Source organism: Lepisosteus platostomus, unplaced genomic scaffold (genome assembly GCF_059453375.1).
Source record: "Lepisosteus platostomus isolate fLepPlt1 unplaced genomic scaffold, fLepPlt1.hap1 Scaffold_47_H1, whole genome shotgun sequence".
In the NCBI taxonomy this organism is placed as follows: domain Eukaryota; kingdom Metazoa; phylum Chordata; class Actinopteri; order Semionotiformes; family Lepisosteidae; genus Lepisosteus; species Lepisosteus platostomus.
Window position 1 is genome coordinate 513,266 of NW_028291667.1, and position 24,770 is coordinate 538,035.

General features: G+C 43.7%; 4 non-coding genes across 4 annotated transcripts; 2 read left to right on the plus strand and 2 right to left on the minus strand.

Moving 5' to 3' along the window:
* Positions 1-15,393: 15,393 nt before the first annotated feature.
* On the plus strand, positions 15,394-15,465 carry trnad-guc (transfer RNA aspartic acid (anticodon GUC)). The gene has a single exon. It is a non-coding gene; the product is annotated as a tRNA-Asp (tRNA).
* A 623-nt stretch (positions 15,466-16,088) lies between these two features.
* On the minus strand, positions 16,089-16,161 carry trnav-cac (transfer RNA valine (anticodon CAC)). The gene has a single exon. It is a non-coding gene; the product is annotated as a tRNA-Val (tRNA).
* Positions 16,162-16,612: 451 nt separating this feature from the next.
* Positions 16,613-16,684, minus strand: trnae-uuc (transfer RNA glutamic acid (anticodon UUC)). The gene has a single exon. It is a non-coding gene; the product is annotated as a tRNA-Glu (tRNA).
* A 201-nt stretch (positions 16,685-16,885) lies between these two features.
* Positions 16,886-16,957, plus strand: trnah-gug (transfer RNA histidin (anticodon GUG)). The gene has a single exon. It is a non-coding gene; the product is annotated as a tRNA-His (tRNA).
* The last annotated feature ends 7,813 nt before the right edge of the window (positions 16,958-24,770 follow it).

The following is a 24,770-nucleotide window of genomic DNA, read 5'->3' on the forward strand; positions in this document are numbered from 1 at the left end:
GCCATTTTTATTGGGGTCTTTGCCACCGGGACGTGGAGTGGTACTGCCGAACGTATGCAGTGTGCGTGGCGCAGAAGGGTCCCCCCGAGCGCTCTCGGGCCCCCCTCCAACAACACCAGGTGGGGGCTCCTATGGAGCGGGTGGGGGTGGACGTTTTGGGCCCGTTTCTGCGCACCGAGGCCGGGAACCTCTACGTCTTGGTGGCCATGGATTATTTTATGAAGTGGCCGGAGGCCTACGCCCTCCCGGACCAGAGTGCCCCCACGGTGGCCGATGCACTGCTGGAGGGGATGTTTGCCAGGCTGGGGGTGCCGGAGGAGTTACATAGTGACTAGGGGCGTAACTTCGAGTCCCAGGTCTTTGCCAGAGTGTGCCAGCGCCTGGGGATCACTAAGACGCGGACCACACCTCTGCATCCCCAGAGCAACGGGTTGGTGGCGCGGTTTAATCGTACGCTCACCACCCAGCTGGCCACCCTGGTGTCCCGGCACCAACGGGACTGGGACCGCCACCTCCCCCTTGCACTCTGGGCGTATAGGACCGTGGTCCAGGAATCCACCGGGTGCACCCCAGCCTCACTCATGCTGGGCCGGGAAATGTGAACCCCGGTGGACCTGGTCTTCGGCCCGTCGCCCGGAGACGGGTCGGCACCGCTGGCTGGACCGGACTACGAATGGGACCTGCGGCAGCGGATGCAGCAGGTGCACAGCTTTGCACGGACCCACCTGACACAGGCGGGGGTCCGGCAGAAGCGGCACTACGACCTGCGCTGCAGGGGGCCTGCCTTCCAGCCCGGGGACTCGGTTTGGGTGTACAACCCGCGCCGCCGCAAATGCCTCAGCCCTAAGCTGGCGCCGTCGTGGGAGGGGCCCGCTGAGGTACTCTGGGTGGTGGGCGAGGTCTGCTACCGTGTCCGGTTGCGAACACGGGGGAGAGTGGTGGTCCTGCACCAAGACCGGCTGGCCCCCTACCAGGCCCGGGAGGAGGAGCCGTGTGGGGAGGCTCTAGAGGACCAGCCGGGGCTGGAGCCGGCCGATAGTGGGGCGTCTGTGGGTCGCCAGCCGTCACCGTGGCCAACGGCTTCTCACGCAGGGTTCCACAGCAGTTAGCCGAGTACGAGTACAGCCTGAGGGGGGTGTTCGACGTCGGCGAGACGCCAGACGCTTCAGGTTTTTAAGGAGTAAGAGTGCAGGGGGTCTAAACCTGCGATCCAGTGTGTTGAAGTATTTCACAACACTACCCCTAGCACATCTGGAAATAAATCCTCATAATGATTATTGCCCTGGGCATGTACCAAAAAATCACTGAGCATATATATATATATCACTGTGTTGAAGCTAGAGACACAGAATAAGTGCAAACACATACAGTGTTCCTGCACCTTTGACCTCATCCAGAATGTATCGTTTTTTGAAAGGGATTGCTGTCAGAATGCACAACTGAATCCCAAACAGAATCTCTAGTCAAATATGATCATTTGTGAAACAGGCAAATGAGTCTCTCAGGTGCCCATTGCTCATTTTCAGACACAATTATGCAATACTTTCACCATGCGTTGAGCAATAGGGATTAAAGATACCAGAGGTAAGGTTAAAAGTGATTCTGAGGTGCAACACATCAGTGATACAGCTAGGCATCTGAAATGCGGGGTTTGAGAGCCCTTCAGGGAACACCGTACCCTAAAGGTACCAAAAGTCCACTAGTATAAGCATTAAGCCACTGTCACCCCTGTTACAATGTGATTGCTACATATCTTCATTTCTTTGGTTTTTAAGGAGTAAGAGTGCAGGGGGTCTAAATCTGCGATCCAGTGTGTTGAAGTATTTCACAACACTACCTGTAGCCCGTCTGGAAATAAATCCTCATTCTGATTATTGACCTGGGCATGTACCAATAAATCACTGAGCATATATATATATATATCACTGTGTTGAAGCTAGAGACCTTTATGTAATATTATGATGCTAAAATGTCATTTTCACATATATTAATGTAATAAATGATTGCTTATGCTTTATAAACAAATCTAATTAAAATAAAAGCTTACGTTTTGTATTTAACTTGTACCATAGAACATGATTTGCTTTGTATTTCAAGCCCACAAAGTGTCCAACTGACGCACTACATGATATAAGGAAGATTATCACATGCATATCGGTATTATCTTTCTTATGAAAATGCATTCCTTTCATTACCTTTTACTTTTTAAAATGAACTCAAATTGTGTATAATGTAATAATTTAAGTAGAATAGATTCTAATAATATAATGATCCAGTGTGTTGCACTACTTCACTGCTTCACTGCTCTATGCCGTCTGGAAATAAATCCTCAGACTGCTTACTGCCCTGGGCATGTACCAATAAATTACAGGAGCACATCTATATATCACTGCGATGAAGCAGGAGACACACAATCACTGCAAACACATCCTAAATACAGTGTTCCAGCACCTTTGACCTCATCCAGTACGTATCATTTCTTGAAAGGGATTGCTGTCCGAATGCACATCTGAATCCCAAACAGAATCTCTAGTAAAATACGATCATTTGTGAAACAGGTAAATGACGGTCTCAGGGGCCCATTCCTCATTCTCAAGACACATCTATGCAGTACGTACACCATGCATTGAGCAATAGGGATTAAAGACACCACAGGTAAGGTTAGAAGTCATTCTGACTATATTCTAAAATATTGGACTCATATTCTTATGATGGCAGTCACTTATGATAGTGACAGAGACGCTGTGTTGTAAAAGGGCGCTGTCTTTTGGATGAGATGTAAAACAGAGGTCACAGCAAGCTGAAAAACACGTTTTGAAAAGTGTGCTTTTCCTGCCCCAGAAGTTAAATGGGGGTGACCAAAGTTGCCCAAACGTGTTTATTTCTGCTGAAAAACCCGTTTTGACAGCTTCTGCACAGTGGGGTTAAGGGCTGACTCAGTGGGCTCTAATGAGCCAGGCAGCTACATTGGGATTCCAAGGTTTGAAAAAATACGTTTATTTCGAGCTGAAAAACAAGTTTTGAAAAGTGTGCTTTTCCTGCCCCAGAAGTTAAATGGGGGTGACCAAAGTTGCCAAAATATGTTTATTTCTCTGTCACTATGCTGGGGAATTGGGACCCGCACAGACCTCAGGGTGAATGCCCCCCCGCCGGCACCATTAACACCGCTTCCAGCTGGAAGCTTTGTCTTTCCCTGTAGCTCACCCTCATCCGGGTACTGACCTGGCTCACACCTGCTTAGCTTCAGTGGGTTTTCAGTTGCAAGTTGCAAGGGGATGCAAGTGATGGAGCCGCTCGCTGCAAAAGCTACTGCATTGGCCGGGAATCAAACCCGAGCCTCCCGCGTGGCAGGCGAGAATTCTACCACTAAATCACCAATGCTCAGTGCCTGGACCTTCAAAAAAGACGCTTTTTTGGTGCTCTGTGCAAAACGCGTCGACATCTGCTTCCAGCTGCAAAATGCCATTTGCAGACGCTGAAGAATTTATTTCCAAGGCAGCGGGTACAAGCGATTTGGCGTTTTAAAACCACCAGGAACAGCAAAGAGGTGCGCTTCTTTGCTTGCGCCAGAACACAACGACAGGAGGTGGACAACGTAGTCGGCAGGATTCGAACCTGCGCGGGGAGACCCCAATAGATTTCTAGTCCATCGCCTTAAGCACTCGGCCACGACTACAGCAAACCCCGCCGCCGCTGCGTTCTTGCTACAATCTTACCTGGATCGCGAGGCGCCGGCGGAAGCCTATTTCAAAGTCGTTCTCCGTTTCAAAAAAACATTTCCAAAATACAAGCCTTGCAGACAGACACGCCTCAGAGGACTTAAGGGTGGCTTCATGTCGGAATGATAAAGTCTCCCCGTCCGGACATGAAAATGCAACTTTGTTACACACAAAAAAAGACTTTCAGAGGCTTCCCGGATGTTTCCACCAGATTAAAATATTCACCGACGCAATGTCCATTCTGGAAGTCTGGTTGAAGCGGTTGAAGCGGTTTAGTCGGGATTTGTTCACCGTCCGTGTAGAGAGCCAGAAAGTTAATGTTGTAGTGTTTAAATTTGAAGGGGTTTTGTGTAAAACTGCCGCTGAATGCCGCTTTGTCCACAAACCCCAAAATTACCACTTTGGGTAACTGTCCGAGAAAGAGGTTTTCTTGGTTACACACATGGCTCCCTGCAGGCAGGCTGAAGACTTTCATCTGTACGCGGTCTATGGGGTATTTAGGTATTTAGTGGTGCGACCGTCAGGAGTGCTTCGGCGTTCACAAACAAAGATGCAGAGAGTACGCTCAGTTTGTGTTCTCCGATGTTGTTCATTAAGCAGAAAGCATCTCTGTTGCGCGTGAGTTTTATTTTCAGGTCTACGCCATTCAGTAGTCCCAGTGGGCAAAAGACGTATAATATACGTCTATTAAACGCATACCTTAGACGTCTAAATGTGGTCTACAATTCGTCTAGAATGAAATTCTAATATACGTCTAAAGTTATACGTCAATTATACGTCTATGTTTAGACGTTCATTATACATAAATGGTTGGAGTTCTATTATACGGATAAATTTAGAGGACTATTATACATATATGGTTGGAGTTCCGGATAACTTTAGAGGTCTATTATACGGATAACTTTAGAGGACTATTATACGTATATGGTTAGAGGTCTATTATACGTATACCTTTAGAGGTCTATTATACGTATAACTTTAGAGGTCTATTATACGTATATGGGTAGAGGTCTGTTATACGGATAACATTAAAGGTCTATTATACGTATATGGGTAGAGGTCTATTATACATCAAAGATAGATTTTATAGGCGTAGAAACAAGTAAACCAAGCCAATGATTAGGTTTAGAAATGTATTCTGAAAATACACATTCACACCTGAAACATATGTATTTCAAATTATACATTGTATACAATCAATCAACAATCAACATATGGGCAATAATCATAAAAAACACAACTAGTCTTAAACTTCAGCTACAAATTCTGGTAACATGGCAATATACAGTATAGTAATGACAAACACAAAACTAATTACATTAACACACTAACTCAAAACCACATTTTGATATCAATATCAATGATTGTAGCTGCGTTCTTGCTACAATCTTACCTGGATCGCGAGGCGCCGGCGGAAGCCTATTTCAAAGTCGTTCTCCGTTTCAAAAAAACATTTCCAAAATACAAGCCTTGCAGACAGACACGCCTCAGAGGACTTAAGGGTGGCTTCATGTCGGAATGATAAAGTCTCCCCGTCCGGACATGAAAATGCAACTTTGTTACACACAAAAAAAGACTTTCAGAGGCTTCCCGGATGTTTCCACCAGATTAAAATATTCACCGACGCAATGTCCATTCTGGAAGTCTGGTTGAAGCGGTTGAAGCGGTTTAGTCGGGATTTGTTCACCGTCCGTGTAGAGAGCCAGAAAGTTAATGTTGTAGTGTTTAAATTTGAAGGGGTTTTGTGTAAAACTGCCGCTGAATGCCGCTTTGTCCACAAACCCCAAAATTACCACTTTGGGTAACTGTCCGAGAAAGAGGTTTTCTTGGTTACACACATGGCTCCCTGCAGGCAGGCTGAAGACTTTCATCTGTACGCGGTCTATGGGGTATTTAGGTATTTAGTGGTGCGACCGTCAGGAGTGCTTCGGCGTTCACAAACAAAGATGCAGAGAGTACGCTCAGTTTGTGTTCTCCGATGTTGTTCATTAAGCAGAAAGCATCTCTGTTGCGCGTGAGTTTTATTTTCAGGTCTACGCCATTCAGTAGTCCCAGTGGGCAAAAGACGTATAATATACGTCTATTAAACGCATACCTTAGACGTCTAAATGTGGTCTACAATTCGTCTAGAATGAAATTCTAATATACGTCTAAAGTTATACGTCAATTATACGTCTATGTTTAGACGTTCATTATACATAAATGGTTGGAGTTCTATTATACGGATAAATTTAGAGGACTATTATACATATATGGTTGGAGTTCCGGATAACTTTAGAGGTCTATTATACGGATAACTTTAGAGGACTATTATACGTATATGGTTAGAGGTCTATTATACGTATACCTTTAGAGGTCTATTATACGTATAACTTTAGAGGTCTATTATACGTATATGGGTAGAGGTCTGTTATACGGATAACATTAAAGGTCTATTATACGTATATGGGTAGAGGTCTATTATACATCAAAGATAGATTTTATAGGCGTAGAAACAAGTAAACCAAGCCAATGATTAGGTTTAGAAATGTATTCTGAAAATACACATTCACACCTGAAACATATGTATTTCAAATTATACATTGTATACAATCAATCAACAATCAACATATGGGCAATAATCATAAAAAACACAACTAGTCTTAAACTTCAGCTACAAATTCTGGTAACATGGCAATATACAGTATAGTAATGACAAACACAAAACTAATTACATTAACACACTAACTCAAAACCACATTTTGATTCAAATATACATTTTAAAATGTACAACTTCTATATTTCCAAGAAAAAAAAATATTACAATGGAAGTTAAGACGATTTTTGTCCACTATTTGCAAACCCTGTCTAATTGTCCTAACAGTTAGAACCAAAAACCTATTATTTTCAGTGTCCAGATCTCCTGGCCCCCTGTCTTTCATATGCATTCTTCAAGTAACACATTGCATGCTCCTTTATTTCTTTTTCTGTTGATGTAGGGTGGGACTTCAGCACCGCAGCTAGGAGAAAATTGTATAATATTACTTCCCAAATAAATGATGATTATCTTCTTTAGTATAATCTAAAAAGTGAACGGTTTACTAAGCTCAAAACTGAAATAAATGTATAAAATTTGGCTTGCATCATAGCAGTTGAGCAATAAAGTCTGTCCTAATTAAAGAGTACCCAAAGTTTGAAAGTACAACATAGAATAAGAATAGAGAAACGGCAAAACAATTTTGTGTCATCTTCCCCATTCACACTATTTTATGTGCCATTTTTTGCTTATTCACGTACTATTTTAATCAAAATAATATTAAGAAAGATCTGTATGTATTCAGATAGTATTATTATTGTTCATACTTACTCGTCAAAAGAGGATTGCTGAGATATTTGCGGATATACTTCTACGTTTGAAAAACGTGTCCAAAATTGTGACCAACGAATACTAGCAATGCATTGTGGTATATATGCGGAAAATATGCTGGGTTCGATATTTTCTCAACGTATGCGTTTATTAATGTTGTCGATATTATGGTTGAAATATAACATTGATAATACATCGCGGCTATGTGCCCCCTGCTATGAGCTGATGTGCAATTTTAACGCATGTAGTTAGTAAGGATCGGTCACTGTTGTATGGTATTATATATAATGACATTATGGAATAGGATGGGGACAGGCCTGGCATCACGGGGGGAGGGGGGAATGTTGCCCCTTCAGTTTTTGGCAAAAAGATTTACCTAACTTAATTTGCGCCCTAAAAAATAGTTGTACTTTGTCAATGGTCAGACAACACTAAATGACACGAACAGTCACTCAGTCTGTTTGATGGGCAGGAGGGCTATCCGTCCAGGAGCTGCACATATCAGTGTCGTTATTGAGTGTCAACATTACGATCCTGTTTGCTCAGGTGGACCGATTCCTTGCAGTAGTTTATCATTATACTTAAAATCGTTATATAACTAGGACTAGTTATAGCAGTCTGTGCTTTCTGTTGGTTTTACAACATTTTTTCTTAACGATTCAGAACGTCCATGTACAGATGCAGCCATTCAAAGTGCGCGGTAAAGACACCGCAGTACAGATACCGCAGGTAAGATGACACGCGATACCGCGGTGCGTGATTGGTTGACCGACAGGGGCACTCGTGGTCCGTTGGTCTGTCGTAGAAAGACTTACTGTACTGTAAACGTCTTTACTGTGCCCGTTGTAGATATTGAATTTTACCACTGAAGGGAAATCTTAGTAGCTGAGCATAAAAAGAATAGGAGCATACTGTAACGCGTGTGAAGGCCATAAACGATATTAATTTTGGAACGTAAACATACAGTATATGGCTGGTCTTGGTACTTTAAAGAAAAAAATACGCACCAGTATTCCATTTCTCCCTAAACATTGTAAGCTTCGAAGTCTTTAACTAACGTGATACCGGAGTCAACAAGCATACTTTTAGAATTTGATTAAAAGGGAATATAATATGGAATCGCGTATCTCAATAATTTAATAACGGTATGATTATATCCGTGTACTGCGGCAGAGCTATGTAGGGCTGTTTCGCCTGCCTGATCATGTGAGCTCCCTTGTAGCCTAGTGGTCTAGGTGCGTGACCACCAGCTGGTAGGTTGGGTGTTCGAATCCAGCTGGTACTGGACTTCTCATTTTTATTTATTTATTTTTTAATCGCGTAACATAAACATATTACCGTATGCAAACTGTACTGTATACAGTATGTATATGTATATTTAATGTCTTAACTGTGCCCGTTTAATTGAATTTAAAAAACATATTTAACACGAACATTAAGCTGCTTACATCTTCCGCCTGAGAACAGTCACCCGTTGCTACCCAACGCAGAATGGTGATTGGCTGACACCATCTGACACCCCTCTGATTGGAGAAAAAAGACGTGCTGGTGTGCTATACCAGGAAGAGGATTCTTTCCATTCAAAACGTGTATTTTAAAAGTTTAAGAAGTAAAAACCTTACAGCGTACACAGATTTCTAAACTGATCAGGATCGTTATCTTTGTCTCATGCATAATAATGTTCACCGCTCTGTCCAGCAAATTAATAATAAACTTTATTTTATATAGCTTTTTAAACGAATAAGTAATTAGATTGCTCATAAACCTAATCACTTGCTTTTTCTTTTTATTTAGGCTCAGATTTCAACTATAGATCGTATTATTAATAACCATAATAACAACCAACCAACAAAAACAACCATATAAACATAATACCAACCAAAAACATAGATAACAACCACAATACAAAATCAAATAATCAAACCATTTTACACTCGCAAAGTCATCCAATTATCATAATCCCGCCCCTTATGCAAAACCAAACCTTCCTCCCATCCCAGTTTATCCTGTTTATCATAAACAAAATCCACCTCAATTTTCAACATAAAGCATTACACAAAATCAATACCTCAACACTCCATACTCAACAACGATAATTCACAAACAGCCAGAACATGTAACTACACATTCCCAAACATACCTACTTTCCATAGCCCCGCCCCTTATGCAAAACCAACATCCCTCCCCTGTTCTCTCTCTCCCCTGGCGGTTGTAATTGTTTTTATTTTCAAATAAATTTTAGCAAAGTCATGTATTTTAAAAATCTTAAGATTTTTCTATTTATGTCTTTATTTAGTGGTTTCATTAGTGACAAAGGCTAAACTTTCTTGGAAAAATGTCTTTTATGTAAACCATGTTTGCTATTAATTCATTCAGGGCTAAAATATGTTCATTGTCTTCTAATGAAAGAAGGGTTCCTTTCGCCGTAGTCGAGAGCCTAGCCTTTAACTAGTAAGTACTGTATTTACTGGGTTTTTGAGGGGGGGGGGGTGTCTTTCGCTGGAAATCTCGCCTCCTACTTTGAAAATACCCGTGAAACCGGTTCAATTCGTCACAGCCAGCAATCCTGCAGAGAGTTGGGTTGTACTTGCAGTGTATACAGTACACGCGTTATGCTCTTCGTTAATGTCTGTGAAGTTTTATTTAATCTCTGAGCCATACTGATTCTTCTGGAAGCACACCAGTATTCCACTTTCTCCCTAAACATTTTTAGGATCAGAGTCTTACATGTGGTTATTTCGAAAACGTTTGTACGTGCTCCTTCTTACCATGTTACTGTTTACCGTTACTGACCATATTAAGTTTAAGTGCCTGTGGGCACTTTTCCTGTCCGTGGGGGGTGGACTGTCTTTCATTAGAAGGTTAGTCTGTTCTACTTTGAGAATGTAGGGGGGGGGGTGGGAAGTGCCCGCGGTCATTTAATTAGTATTAAAATCTTAGTTATCTTTCTAGTTCACAGGTTTGCATGCATAATTTAATTTTGAAAGCCACTGAGACATCAGGTACTACTGTTGTATTTATGAAAAAGAAACAAAACAAAAAACATACTAACAACTGTGCCATCCTACTCCTTAGTTAATACATTTTATTATTCATAAACAGTTAACATTGTTAGCAAAATATTTTGAATTATATTTAACCCTATTTTTTCTTTAGTTTTGTATTTAACTTATTATATGATAGTCAGACTTAATGTATATTAATGTATATTTGAACAATGAAAATATATTTTTACAAGATTTTACATTAAGCACTTAAAATGAATATGGTTAATAATAGTAAACTGTAACATGCTGTAACAAGATCGGTTAAACTTCGAAGAAAATCCTTTCAGAGAAAATGTTTCAGGTGTGAAGAACAAACCTGTTCCCACACACCCTGCCCCCACTACCATTAGAATATACACAAACATTTTAGCATTTCATTCAGAAGACCCTCACACCTGAAGAGTGCTGGCTGTGACGAATTAAACCGGTTTTACAGGTTTCAATCACAGATTGGGACTCAGTAAAGTAACACACAGCGCCAGTGGATTTGATAATACTGTACCTAACCAAAATCCGCAATATGGAAACAGAACCTGTGTAATTGTTGATAGATGATGTACTCGTAACATTTTTTCAAGACGAACTACAACATTTAAAAAATGACTTGTATGTACTTGATATCTCTAATCAATCCACGGGTCCCAGCACAAAACGAAAGTAAAACGCATACCGTTTCGCGCTTCTTATTAGTTGCTCAAAAGTAATTTGACCGTATGAAATGCATAATATAAACCTAGAAACATATACGTGAGCAGTACTTAAGCACTGTAGTATCGGTGTTAAGACATACCTCTCAAATACTGTAAATCAAGTTAAAAATATCTCAAGAACGATTCTGGTCGTAATGAAACCATGTTTCGTGTATGTTTTCTTTTTCATCTTGAAATAACTCATTTCTAAATACCTTTTTCACTGTTAACATCTTGTAGCAACTTTGCGACAAAATATACACTCTGACAGTTCATCCTGCTACCAACATTAAATAAAACAAATCTTAAGATTTCTATATTTATGTCTTTATTTAGTGGTTTCATTCGAAGCTTACAATGTTTAGGGAGAAATGGAATACTGGTGCGTATTTTTTTCTTTAAAGTACCGAGACCAGCCATATACTGTATGTTTATGTTAAGATTTCCCTTCAGTGGTAAAATTAGATATGAATATTCAATACTTAAACGGGCACAGTTAAGATTGTATACAGTACAGTTTGCATACGGTAATATGTTTATGTTACGCGATTAAAAAATAAATAAATAAAACTGGAAGGTCCAGCACCACCATTATGTTTATATGGTTGTTTTTGTTGGTTGGTTGTTATTATGGTTATTAATAATACGATCTATAGTTGAAATCTGAGCCTAAATAAAAAGAAAAAGCAAGTGATTAGGTTTATGAGCAATCTAATTTCTTATTCGTTTAAAACGCTATATAAAATAAAGTTTATTATTAATTTGCTGGACAGAGCGGTGAACATTATTATGCATAAGACAAAGATAACGATCCTGATCAGTTTAGAAATCTGTGTACGCTGTAAGGTTTTTACTTCTTAAACTTTTAAAATACACGTTTTGAATGGAAAGAAATCCTCTTCCTGGTATAGCACACCAGCACGTCTTTTTTCTCCAATCAGAGGGGTGTCAGATGGTGTCAGCCAATCACCATTCTGCGTTGGGTAGCAACGGGTGACTGTTCTCAGGCGGAAGATGTAAGCAGCTTAATGTTCGTGTTAAATATGTTTTTTAAATTCAATTAAACGGGCACAGTTAAGACATTAAATATACATATACATACTGTATACAGTACAGTTTGCATACGGTAATATGTTTATGTTACGCGATTAAAAAATAAATAAATAAAAATGAAAATGAAAAGTCCAGTACCAGCTGGATTCGAACACCCAACCTACCAGCTGGTGGTCACGCACCTAGACCACTAGGCTACAAGGGAGCTCACATGATCAGGCAGGCGAAACAGCCCTACATAGCTCTGCCGCAGTACACGGATATAATCATACCGTTATTAAATTATTGAGATATGCGATTCCATATTATATTCCCTTTTAATCAAATTCTAAAAGTATGCTTGTTGACTCCGGTTTCACGTTAGTTAAAGACTTCGAAGCTTACAATGTTTAGGGAGAAATGGAATACCGGTGTGTATTTTTCCTTGTGATATTTTAAGCTCTAGTTGAATGATAGGTGTCGCATTTTAAATCATTTTCGTAGCTAGAAATTATGAAACGCCCTGTTAAAAGCAAGGAAGTTTTTATGCCCCGTTGAAGTAAAACAAAATGCCTGACAAAGTATGGCTTGGACAGATTCCAAGTGCTTGTACAAATGTGCTAAAGAAATTATACTTTGAGTATACAGCTTGTCCAAAGTCATCCATTATTAATACTATTAGTAATATCTTCAGTAAAGGCTTTGATGCATAAATATTTCTGATAAAGGTAGGTTGTGTACTTCTGTCCAACTGAGCAATCTTGCTTTCATAATATATACCAACATTTTAATGACTGATGATTAACATGCTGTAATACACAGTTCCAAATTAAAGGCTCAAATGCTGTACATGAGAGGTTAAGCTCCCCCTGGCGGTTTTACAAGGCGACGCCGGATAGTTAGTCACGTGACACACGTGACACACGTGATACCGCGTGATACTGCGTGATACTGTGACACGCCCACCGGGGTATGCCGCGAAATACCTCACCCATTTTGAATGGCTGCATCTGTAGCTGCAAAAATGAACGCTTATGGTACTTTTCGCTCCAGGCAATACTCTCCAGTGAGAGTGACGAAAAATGTGAAACTGAACTTCATCGCAAATACCAGATTGCTAGTCGATATCTTCTATCATAAAGCACTAATTAATGGCATAGCTGCGAGATTTCATTTGGGTAGCTGCACCGTACAGCTCCGTTTCAACCGAAATATCACCCCCGCTCAGAATATCAGACGCCCCCCTACAGATTTTTCCCCGGGCACCGCGCACTGATGGGGGACGGGGTTTCCAGGAAATGGTATCAACTTTTCTCAAGAAAATAAAAATAGAAACTCTATAGGCACTCAAACATTTTACTGTTTTTTTTTTCAGGCAGGTGGCAAGACCCCTCCACAAAACCCTTGTATGCCAAGCTGTGGGCATTGATTCGTCGAATATACGTATATTCACGCCGAAAATACGGCTATACGTATATATACGTCGCCTCGACGTATAATCAACGTCGAATTGCAACCGTAAAATCGACGACATTAATAAATGCATATATAACGTCGAAAACACATCTAACACTAGGAGTATACGGCACTCTGCACAGTGTACGAAGTAAATTATTTTCGCAGTAATTAATTTACACGTGTATAATAAATATAGTAAATATAATTAATTACTGCGAAAATAATTTACTTCGTACACTGTGCAGAGTGCTGTATACTCCTAGTGTTAGATGTGTTTTCGACGTTATATATGCGTTTATTAATGTTTATTTCACAGTGTCGTGCACCTTTTCATTGCTCTCGCTTTCAGAGCCTCCGCACGGCACACGACTCGACATCAGGAAGCACATTGAAGTGAAAGCAGGGAGCGCTGCGACATGCACTGTGCAGATCCCGCCACACTAAGAGGTATATAAGCGTCAAAGGCAAGTCATTCCGAGTTGGTCGTTTGTGTTTTCCGTTCAGACGCGAAATGCTGAAATGATCTCTCGGCTCCTCGGTTGTCATTTCTGCTCCGTAAAGTAATCACAGCACGAGTCGGCTTCCAGCACGGTGGGTCGGGACACAATGCCGGGGGTCGGAGAGCGATGTCTTCCTCGTTAGTACAGGACCTGTCACCTGTCCCCACCTGTCACGCGGGAGACCGGGGTACATCAGGACGCGCATTGAAGTGAAAGCAGGATGCGCTGCGACATGCACTGTGCAGATCCCGCCACACTAAGAGGTGAGTGGGTCTGTTCGATCACAGCACTAGGCGAATCCCCAATCCCCTTTTGTGCGTGGCGACAGAAGAAGTCTGGTCTGTTTCCGCCCAGTTTCGATCCGGGGATCTTTCGCGTGTTAGGCAAACGTGATAGCCGCTACACCACGGAAACCTGCAGGGACTGCTGCTGCTTGCGTTTCGGGCTGAGAAAGGGACGCGTCACTTTAGGCAGGGGGCGCTGGAGAGAGGAACAAAGGGCGCGATGAAACAAAACACCGAAACCCGGGATCTTTAGATCTTCAGTCTAACGCTCTCCCAGCTGAGCTATTTCGGCGGTGCACAGAGCCCACAGCCACCTGCTCCAGCCTTCCTGTGTTGCGGCATGAGCGCACCAAGAGTAGCGGGAGAGTGTTGCAGGAACGTCACTCAGAAGGAAAGCCACCCAGGTGCGTCCTCTGAGCTCTGTCCAGCGCATCTTCCTCGCATGGACTCCTGCCTGCGACGGGCAGGAAACAATTAGCAAGAACAGAACAACACCCCATGGGTGTCTCATGACCACACCTTAGGTTGTGACACGTGCAGGTGTGAGGGGTTGCCGGGCTACTTTGGAGCAGAGCTTGGGCGGAGGGAGGGCGGGAAAGCAGACAAAGAGGTGACACCTCAAGGTCTGCACGATCACAGCTCTCCGCCGCCCCAGGCTTCCGCTCGATAAGCTGCTGGACACACCCGCCCCTCCTCACACAGACCGTGGAAAAGCCCCCGAGTCGGAGGGCTCTCTCTTCCTCCCAGGAGCTCTTGGACACGACGCACAGACAGGGTGCGGGGAGCCGCCGCCTGCAAACACGGCTCCAGGCAGGACTCCACTCAGTAGGAGCCGCAGAGCAGAGGAGATGGGGGCAGCTTAGCTCCTGTGCAGAGACCTGAGCTGCTGTTGCTGCAGACGCTGTCTTTTCTGCACTCGGGGTAGGAGTGAATGTTGAGTTGCCCTTAGAAATGAAGCAGAGTACTTCAACGGCATGGGTGTGTGTGTGTGCGTGCGCCCTGGTGATTCTGGGAGACAGATCGAACCTGGGCTAAAAGAGAGGAGGCTTAGCCCTCTTCCATTTGCTACTTCAAAGTTGTACAACCCATTTGTATCTGCTAGGCGGCGCAGTTGTCGTGCACAAAGAACGCTTTGAAAAGCGTCCAAAGCAAGTCATTCCGAGTTGGTCGTTTGTGTTTTCCGTTCAGACGCGAAATGCTGAAATGATCTCTCGGCTCCTCGGTTGTCATTTCTGCTCCGTAAAGGAATCACAGCACGCGTCGGATTCCAGCACGCTGGGTCGGGACACGATGCCGGGGGTCGGAGCGTGTGATGTCTTCCTCGTTAGTATAGTGGCAAGTATCCCCGCCTGTCACGCGGGAGACCGGGGTTCGATTCCCCGACGGGGAGTAGCTTTTCTTTTACCTCCTTAGAGAAAGGACTGCCTTTCACTTCTCTGTTTTCTAACACAGCGTCGTGCACCTTTTCATTGCTCTCGCTTTCAGAGCCTCCGCACGGCACACGACTCGACATCAGGAAGCACATTGAAGTGAAAGCAGGGAGCGCTGCGACATGCACTGTGCAGATCCCGCCACACTAAGAGGTGAGTGGGTCTGTTCGATGCACAAAGAACGCTTTGATAAGCGTCAAAGGCAAATCATTCCGAGTTGGTCGTTTGTGTTTTCCGTTCAGACGCGAAATGCTGAAATGATCTCTCGGCTCCTCGGTTGTCATTTCTGCTCCGTAAAGGAATCACAGCACGAGTCGGCTTCCAGCACGGTGGGTCGGGACACGATGCCGGGGGTCGGAGAGAGTGATGTCTTCCTCGTTAGTATAGGACCTGTCACCTGTCCCCACCTGTCACGCGGGAGACCGGGGTACATCAGGACGCGCATTGAAGTGAAAGCAGGATGCGCTGCGACATGCACTGTGCAGATCCCGCCACACTAAGAGGTGAGTGGGTCTGTTCGATCACTAGGCGAATCCCCAATCCCCAATCCCATTTTGTGCGTGGCGACAGAAGAAGTCTGGTCTGTTTCCGCCCGGTTTCGATCCGGGGACCTTTCGCGTGTGAGGCGAACGTGATAACCACTACACTACGGAAACTGTGGTCAGATGTGCCCAGCGGCCCAGCGCTGAGCTTCGCCAATGCGATTCAGCTGCTTCCAGTGCCTTTATTGGGGTGCGCTGATGGACCGTGCTCTCTCTCCAGAGACCAGCACGCCTGTCATGGACGGAGCAGGAAAGACGGCGCCACATTCTACAGCCCTCTCCACGCAATCGACGAAATCGGGCTACTGAAGTGGAGAAAATCGCCTCTCCAGAAAGTGCAAATATCATCTTGGAGAGTATAAATCCTATTGCCGAAGGTCAGCCCTGTCTACCAGAGTGACCCTCCCACCTCCTGCAGCGATGGTCAGCTCGTCTCACACGCGAGAAGTTTCGGCTGGAAACAAGCGCCCCCTCTTCTCGCACGTTTTGCACGTTGAGTAGTTTTAATGTGGCTCCTTCGTACACACTGCTGATCTTTTGGAAAGCAGGAGGCAAAATTGACACGTTTCCATAACGGGAGTCGAACCCGGGCCGCCTGGGTGAAAACCAGGAATCCTAACCGCTAGACCATATGGGAGTGCACAACCCTGCTGTTCCGGGCATCATGCAAGCAAACTACATAAATATGAGAAAACACGCAAGAGAGTTGTCACTCAGAGTGTCGAAGGGTCGATGTATACTGGGACTCAGTTGAAATGCAACGTCAGGACTTTTCCGAATTATGTCACACGAAGAGAGCACAGCCTTTTCCGCCCTGCCACGTGTGTATCGGTAACTCGCCGTGATTGTATAGTGGTCAGTACTTTGCGTTGTGGCCGCAACAACCCTGGTTCAAATCCGGGTCACGGCAGAATAGGGGCGTCTGCTTTTACTACTTGCATGAATGAAGGCAAAAAAAAGCCAATCGATGTGAACAAACGGCGCTTTACAGAGGAGTACTGCCTGACTGGATCGTTGATGAACGACAGAGGCCACTCCGACCTCTTCTCGGGTTTCTTCAATGACTTACTAAGGATCTTCTTCACATTCGCCCATGCATGGGAAGCCAGTTACACCAAAGCAAACGCAGGAAAGTGCATTTCATGCAGAGACCAGGAGGGACCTGTTTACACCAAGAGTGGTCGGAGTATGGAACAATGCGCCAAGCCCTGTTTCTGGAGTCGATTCTTGATTAGATCTTGGGCTCACTAAGAGGCCCCCGCTGGGTACTAATCTTTCTGTTGTTCTCGCAGGTGTTGCGCTGCTTTTGAGCCGACAGAGCTCGTCTTGGTCTGTCGGGACAGCCCAATTGCAAATGATCGGCTCCAGGTACAGAAAAAACGTGCGTTTGGTACAAGAGTGCATGAAGGCACCGGAAATACATTGGGAACAAATGACTGGTGGTTCAAGACCTCTGTGAAGTGCAGGAGCGTGCAAGAAGAGGCTGTTTGCACCCAGTCTCGAACCAGGGACCTTTCGCGTGTTAGGCGAACGTGATAGCCGCTACACTACGGAAACCTGTAGGGACTGCTGCTGGTGTCTCGCTTGCGTTTCGGGCTGAGAAAGGGACGCGTCACTTTAGGCAGAGGGCGCTGGAGAGAGGAACAAAGAGCGCGATGAAACAAAATGCCGAAACCCGGGATCGAGCCAGGGACCTTTAGAACATACTCTCACGAATCGTTAGAATACGTGCGTTTGATCATCAATTGCGTAACAACCACATTCGTTCGACTTGAGCCATCAAGCTCATAGTTTTCAAATCTTGAAAGCTGTCATTGAGCACATCATAGTCTGCAGTACGCCCCATAACTTGCGTACTTCAACAGAAAGAAGAGCAGACAGCTCCATAAATATGCGAGGCGCAGAGAGTGCAAGGCGAGCCGCACACGTTTCGGTGGCTGAGAGAGGGCAGTTTTTGCTTCTGCATTTCCCAGGTAAGGACGCATGACAACAACCGATCGCGGTGCTCATTTACGACATAGTGGTGATGAGTTTTCAGTACGTGTTCTTTTGAACGAGCAATGAGGTTGCTGCCTTGGACAGCTGACTGCACGCTCTCATTGTGCCACGTGATGAGTATTCACCAGGCTCGTTCAGTCATTAGTCACATTCCATCGTTTGCCATAAGCAGATGCTGCAAGGTGATGTGGATATCAGTTCCCAGTCTTGTGGACGAGGACAGAAAGAACACACAAGGGCTCATCCGCGATTTGAACCCAGGACCTCCCACACCCTAAGCGAGAATCATACCCCTAAACCAATGAGCCACGGCAGCACTTTCCATTTTATTCTGTCAGCGAGCTTGAGGACGGGGGAGAGGCGTCATTCGCTCGTCCAGTCAGACCTTCATCAATAAGTCAAGAAAGCCGCAATTACACGACTGCCTTGCAGACGAAGGGCAGTGAACTGCACCCGGTAAGAGGGGAACAAGCGGCACTAGGCGACACCGAGGCATAACCCCAGCGAGGGGGGTTAGCTTGCATGGTACAGCGCTCGCTTTGCATGCGAGAGGTAGCGGGATCATTTCCCACGTCCTCCAGGTGTGTGCTTAGAGCTTGATGTGCCGAAAGGTGTCCTTTAGCCTGTGGTCACGGAGAGCGTCATGCATCTGTCAATCATTTCGTAGCCACGCCCCCTCTTCATCTTCTCTCTGCCTTAAGCGTCTCCGCCACTCTCTCTTGACATTTCATGTCAGCATGTCAGAAGTCCGAGTGACGTTTTTAAAGGCTGAGTGAGGGCACGATGCTGAAGCAGAGAGGCCACTTCAGTCAGAGAGACTTGTGCTAGGTGAGATCTGAAAAACAGACTTGCAACAGAAACAGACCAAAAAAGTATCGGTGAGATCAAAAGGCAAATGCAACATCCAGCAGAGGGCGTCTAAAGATTAGGGAACGGGCGACTGAAATCCATGAGGCAAACTTTCCGGCTGTGTACTGCAGCTGGCCTCGTTGGCGTAGTTGGTAGCACGTCAGTCTCATCATCTGAAGGTCCTGAGTTTGATCCTCACACGGGGCAGGGCTGCTTCCTCTCTTGCTCTTTTCAAACACTTGCGGCAACTGTTCGCTCATAACCACGTCTGGAATGCGTGACCTTTACACGGGGGAGAAGCAACGCCGCATCCCTTTTCTAAAGAACATTCACATTCAGAAATAAGTCAAGAAATTTGCCATTACTTTCGCTCGCGCTGCTGTCAGCCTGCCCATGTTGCCAAAGAAAGATTCACTTGGCGTCAACATGACAGAACAGCGATCACTTGAAAACACTATTCCACACTCCGTAAGCAAGAACTTCAGTGTTTGCAGTCACCCGATATGCCGATAGTCAAAGGAGCACAAAACACGAAACGTCAAAAGACAAGATGAGTTGATGGAAAGAGCGTTGAATTGATGAGCACAAAAGTTCAGCTCGTACAATAGGCAACGAAGGTCCCGGCGTCATCATCGCACTTGAAAGGACTGCCTTGCAGACTAAGGGCAGTGGGAGGTTGCTGTTTTGAGATGGAGGCATTGGGATGGTGGGCCGAGATCTATTCTTCTTAAGGAATTCTTCATCGTGAAAGATCGGTCCACAGGTCATCCAAAGAACTTACAAATATTTTTGGACTCAGGGAATCACGTGCTTCCGGAAGGGAGTGAAGTGCTCAAACACATGACATGCCCCCTTGATCTCACATGCACAATTCTGCTGCAACATGCACAGCTACCGTCCACACCAGGCAGTGGGGCTTCAGCAGAATTTGCTACGCCACCTGCAATTACATATCCAGCTGCACACATATACATGGCCCCTCTGTCCTTTTCAGGATCTCAAAAAAAAGCATAGCGTGGTTTTCCTGCAACCTGATTGACCGCATCTCCCTCAGAATGTGCCCCGTTGCATTCATTGCTGAAGCAGGACGGAGGCTAACGGGCATGCCAGAACAGTTAGGCTCAGCGATCTCTCCAAAATATTGTGGTTGTAGTGGAAGAAATATGGTTTAAATTGTACCTTGGTATTTCAAACTCTCTCTAGAATGTTATCCATTTCTATTTTATTTTGACAGGAACTGGCTAATGACACTAGATGAAAAGAGAAGAAAGAAAACACAACGTTTCGGCCGTGGAGCCTTCTTCAGGTGTGAGGGCTCCACGGCTGAAATGTTGTGTTTTCTTTCTTCTCTTTTAAGCATGGAATAGACCTATTACTTGTTCCTTTGCAGCCTACGCATGCTGACACAGCTCCCCACCTGAACTGCTAATGATGCCTGGTAGTTTGTGGTACTTGGGTATTGTCTTATGTTTGCTCAAACTGCATATGTGTGATTGCATATTTTTGGGTATTTTCATATGTCAATATTTAATTCACTGACATTCCTGTATGCTTGGAAGAAAGGTAGATTGGATTTGGCACAGGACGCCTGCCCATATTTGTTGATCATTGTTGGGCTGGAAAAACAATGATAAAAAGTGTATGAAAAAAGCTCTCTCCAATATTTCCCTTCTCTTCGCCATGGTTACACTGCCCGTTCTTTCCGTCTTTTGTCCTTCTACAAAGATTCCAGGGCTCTTTTTCCACCATAATATCAGAATATTTTTTTCTCTTTTAAAGGCTGTAGGTGGGGTGTGATGGACTGTACCACTATCATAGAAGATTTTTTCAGGACACATCGCAGTTCCATAGTAGAATTTATCAATAGTAGAATTCCATAGGACATTATTTACCAACATATTACCCAGTGTGAGACTCTGCCAGTAAACCTCAGAGCATTGAGTTCTCCACTGATAAAGATGGCTGTCTGAAGTCATGAAATCCACTGCTGGGATGCCTGAGAGACAGTAATTGAATCTTGGCTGGAATTAGGCTTTCTATTAGTGTTGATCTTTGGGAATTATGTGGTAAAAAGGGAAAACTCCTTTACTTTAGTCACTTTGAATGTTCAAATGTACAGAACCTGCAAAACTAAGCAATGAAAAAAATCCATCACCACTCTCATGATAGCATAACTCATAGTCTCTGCTGTTATGTAACAATACACACTTTCAATTTTCTTATCGCCTGTCTCCAGAGAGAATGTTGTTAGTGCTGATGACCTTGAATAAGACCTTGTTGACTCTGTAAAACAATCTTCCTCTGCTTAGATTTTCACTCAGATTGATTTTGTTCTCAGATTATTCCTGGCAGGACTGAGTTTCTAGGAAATGAAAAGTGAAAGAAAAAGTACAGAAGATCAGCCCTTGAATATACAACATTGTGCAGTGAGATTGTTAAATGTATTAGCTGCTATCCTGTGCTAGAGCCTGTCGTGGTAAGCAGTGGATGACAGGATCTAGCACAGATACTAATGAAACACTGTTAATGAAAGATAAAACACTTGAGTCTTATTTTAGTTTTCCATTTCCCTTTCATTTGTGATGTACTGTACAACAGGCCACAGAACATGCACAAAAACAGATATGCACACATTCACACCAGGCAATGACAGTCTGCCCAGTCAGAATCTGAGCTGAGGTATCAGAATTCTGAATTCCCTGAATTCTGTCATGGATCATCCACAATAAGGGCAATGTTTGAACACGAGGATCCCCAGGAGAGAGCCTAGTAACATAAATCTTGGAGCAAAAGCAGATGATTAACTTCATAGTTTGTGTGGTTGAGCCAAAGTTGAGCATGAGGATATGTGAGTCACCATTCTTAGAAATGGATCCAACTTCAGACAGGCGTCAAAAGTAAGAGTATACAGTGCTGGGGCAATGACACTTCAATGATCAGAAGGATAACAAGAGTTTTAATGCATTGAAATTGATTTTCTGGTGATGCACACTGTCATGGAACTATTAATTTTTTAAGGATCACTTACTGACGTCAGACAGCTGCCAATTCTCCAGACTGGAAGGATGAACAGTTTATCCCCCTAGGTACCATATTTCCATATTTCGAAGCATTGGAATAATACATGTCATACAGCAACATAAAAACAGGAAGACAAGTATCACAGCCCCTATAATCGGTGTTAGTAACTTAAAAGAAAAACATTCCCCCTGGCCCAAACAGTGATTCTAACCAGGAGAGAAAAGCCGGTGTATCTTTTATGCCTCTCTCTTTATTCACCTTGTCTTTTAGTTCTTTTAAATGCTGAATAGCGAGCGTAAGATTTCCGTAATCATAGTCATTAGCTGGAATATATGTACAACAGGAGTCTCCTACTAAAGCATAGACTCCTCCAGATGCTGCATTTTGAAGGTCCAGCACGAACCTGTTCTGAAGTGCCATTAATCTAACTCCCCTTAATTCTTGTTTGATAGCGTCTAAGCCTTCTAACATGATATTAATAAAAGAGTACATTTCATAAAAAGTCGCATGGGTGAGGCTGTAGAATGAGGCATTAAAGCACATATATAACAAGATGCATTAAATTTCTTTAACTTTACAGTATGATTTATAAATTTATACCACAAATTACTCATATCCCCCTCATTATCAGTTTCATTCAGCCAGTTTGTATACAAAGAGGCTTCGTGTTTAGATTCTTCCTCTTTTGGGGTGGTGACAGGCTTCTACATAAAAAGGAAAAAGGCTGTGCACATCAGTCCCAAGCAGGTTATCCCCATCTGTCCTTGTGGAGACATCACTCCTGCGCTTTGTTCAGTTCGTTTGTGACCTTTTTACAGTGGGAAGCATGAATCCAGGGCACCATTTCTGTGACCTTCACAGCAGTGGCAGTGGTCAGCAGCACCTGGTACAGCCCCCTCCACCTGAGTGAACACCATTTCTTTTTCCTGAAGTCTTTCACCAGAATCCAGTCTCCTTATTCACTCATTAGTTCTTACAGCACAGGTAAATCCCTGTGGGCTGGAGCCCAGCATAATCCTAGGCTTTTTTGGTCAACATTGGTCAACAGATTGGTCAACAACTGGGTAATAACTCTTAGAAAAATCTACACATTGTTCCCCTGCCTCAGCTGTGACGTTTTGTAGAACAATACTAGCTGAAGTTGTAAAATTTCTCTTTGTTCCGTTCCTGCAAAACATCTTATTATGAACAAACAAACCACAATAATCATTTGCATCTAGGGGAATCACTCCCAAGGGTAACCCCCCTTAAAGCTATATTGTTCTACCCATCAGGTTCTGCCACTAGATAAGAGAATCTTTCCCATGAAATCATTTTTTGACCTTCATGATCCCTTCAGGGCGTACAATTAGCACAGAAGCAGCAGCTTTAGTCCACATGTTTTTCAAACAGGATATTAACGATATGATCATAACGAATAATACCAGACCCACAAATATGTATTGAACCAGAGACCCTCTCCATGTTCCTAGCACAGACTGTAGCCATGCACCAATACCCCAATCATCTGGATTGCAGGATTTACGAAGAAAATTATTTTCGCAGTAATTAATTTATTATATTTACTATATTTATTATACAAGTGTAAATTAATTACTGCGAAAATAATTTACTTCGTACACTGTGCAGAGTGCCGTATACTCCTAGTTGCGGCACACACGATACATACAGTAAAAAGCCTCAGGCACTGTGTTAGATGTGTTTTCGACGTTATATATGCGTTTATTAATGTCGTCGATTTTACGGTTGCAATTCGACGTTGATTATACGTCGAGGCGACGTATATATACGTATAGCCGTATTTTCGCCGTGAATATACGTATATGCGACGAATCAATGCCCACTGGGTAAACTCTTGAGCAAACTCTGAACCAGCTCTAAGGAAACTAATCCGATTAGACGTTACTTTGACTCATCTTTTTACGCTCAGTGCTGGATTGCTCAAACTCCAGCTAGGGTTAGGGTTAGCATTCCCACGCTACTTAGACACTTTGTTTACGCTCAGTGCTGGATTTTGGGAACTTCAGGACGAGTGGGAATTTTCTCCTATCTGTCAATTCTGTTTTGTTTTGGAGACTCTTGGGTGCCTATGTTGTACAGTGCAGCGTGAAGGAAACATTTTCCAAAACTGTGTCAGCTCAAAAGTTGTAAGAAAACCTCTCCAGCTGCTTTAACTCTCTTCATTTTTGTCATTTAATGTGACACTCGATGTATAACTGGAGCCTCACATATGCAAATGGTGAGGCTCCAGTTCGACACCACTTTACAGTATCTGACAAAAGCATGGCAGACTGTGCCATGACCGGCAGATAACTTCTGCTTATTTTTACCATATTAAACATTGGAAATCCTCCCAGTTGCATTTGTGACACTTGATTTTGACTCCACCTAAGACACTCTTAAATCTTCAAACACTTTTCTCTTCTCCCGCAACACTCTTGTCTGTCGGCACTATGTGGCAGCGTTGCATGACAACCCATCTCACCACGGAAAGGAACCTAACAGCTTTGGTAAGAGAGGAGAAAAGAACATGGCCCGTACGGGGACCGAACCCATGACCTTGGCGTTATTAGCACCACGCTCTAACCAACTGAGCTAACCGGCCTCACGACAGTGGTCCTCTCTGTGCTGCAAAAAATCGAACTCAGGGAATTTCTTTTGCCCTCCTTTGAATAGAAAGCCGTGTAATTCAGTGTACGGGCTTTCTCGTGCAGTTTCATGGTTCTTGTAACCCAAATCCTACACTGGCCTGAAGTGTCCCCCCATTTCACAGCATTTTTCAGCTGATTTAAAATGTACCTAAAGGAGAAGCATTATTGAAGACCATCAATTACCAAGAGCTTTTGTCAAAGGTT